This window comes from Psammomys obesus, unplaced genomic scaffold, assembly GCF_907164565.1.
Source record: "Psammomys obesus unplaced genomic scaffold, mPsaObe1.curated_primary_1811, whole genome shotgun sequence".
NCBI classification, from domain to species: domain Eukaryota; kingdom Metazoa; phylum Chordata; class Mammalia; order Rodentia; family Muridae; genus Psammomys; species Psammomys obesus.
The window spans coordinates 2,440,036-2,441,564 of NW_026596452.1; the positions used below are offsets into that span (position 1 = coordinate 2,440,036).

The following is a 1,529-nucleotide window of genomic DNA, read 5'->3' on the forward strand; positions in this document are numbered from 1 at the left end:
CCTGTTTTCAGCCTGCAGTCCATGGGAAGCCTTCTGTGCTACTTCCTTCTCAAGTGGTCCCCCACGGGCTGCCCACACCAGTCCACAAGCTCCTGTTTCCTCTGGGCTTGCCCTTTGCTGGTGGTGGCTTTCTGAGCCACCCACTCCATGTACATCTCTGCAGCCTTTCCTACTGCTCTGGGTCCCATTTCCTCTCCCAGCACTGGTGGGGGCAGGGGTGGAAGTGGGGGTTCAGATGCCCCCCCCCCACCTTTGGGGCCGGTAGTACTGGAGTCATCTGGATGACAGCAGAAACAGTGTCTGCTGGGGCAGCACATGTCCGTGGCCCTCATTGCCAAGCTCTGGAGCTTCTTCATTTACCTTTTTCAAAGGCAGATCCTCACAGTAATTTAGTATCAAACTGTTTGATATGATATTCTTCCCTTATCACTTTCATTCCAGAATGGACCAGCCCAGGTGAGCAGGAATATCTGGTGCTGGGTCTGGGTGAAACACTTACTCACTCCCATGAAGATAAGGGCCTGAGGCCTACAGTGAGGCCTGGAACACCTCCTGATTTCATCCTCAAGGTAGCAATAGACAAATATCCTTTCCAGGTTTACATAAGAGACCTCATGTAGATTTCTTCTTAGAAGTGGTAAGCCGGTGGTATAGTTTGTGGTGTTTATAGCAAATATGGAAATTTATGGCTCTGCTGTGGCAGAGAAACTGGACAATAGCAGAAGCGTTCTTAAGAGGAGATATTAAAGATAGCAATGTACTTTGCAGCTGGACAGCTACATTAAAGACCTGTCTGTGGTCTACAGTGTCCTTCCCAGCATTGTGATCCTGGATAATTCTCCCAAGGCTTATAGGAGCCACCCAGACAATTCCATCCCCATCAAATCCTGGTACGTTGACCCTAGTGACACAGCCCTTCTCAACCTTCTCCCAGTGCTGGATACCCTCAGGATCAGTGCTGATGTCCATTCTGTGCAGAGCCTAAACCTTCACCAACATAGGCTCTGGTGACAGCTGGCCCCCCTCCACACACCCTAAGTTGGGGTGTGAGGTGGAAATGGAAGAAAAACTTTTGGGATGCCCTCTGTTGCTGAGCCCAATGTGAGGACTGCCTGGGCAGAGTCTACTCCTCCCATTTCTTTCTGCCTCAAGAGCCCTACACTCCTCTTATGGAGTCTGGGTGAACACATGGGCTAGACTATAAAACATGGTCACTCTTCCTGTTCACACTCCAAGAAAATGCCAGACTGGGACAAGTAAAGGCTTTAGAGAGCTGAAACTGTCTGGTGTAGTGGCAGGATTGGCCAGAGTGACAGACATATCCCAGAGGCTCAAGAGAAGCCAAGTCAACTTTGTTGTGATTTGATTTTTTAAAAATTTTGTACAAAACTGGAAGGAAAAAACAAAACAAAAAGAAGACTAAATCAGGATCAAGTTTTATTTATTTAAATATTATACTTAAATATTTCATTTTTTAACAACTTCAGATAAATATCTTGATTCCTTATAATGAAAACTGAATATAATAG

At 46.6% G+C, this 1,529-nt stretch overlaps 1 pseudogene; it reads left to right on the forward strand.

The window, feature by feature from the left end:
* Positions 1 to 315: 315 nt before the first annotated feature.
* Positions 316 to 1,011, forward strand: LOC129669895 (CTD nuclear envelope phosphatase 1-like; annotated as a pseudogene).
* The last annotated feature ends 518 nt before the right edge of the window (positions 1,012 to 1,529 follow it).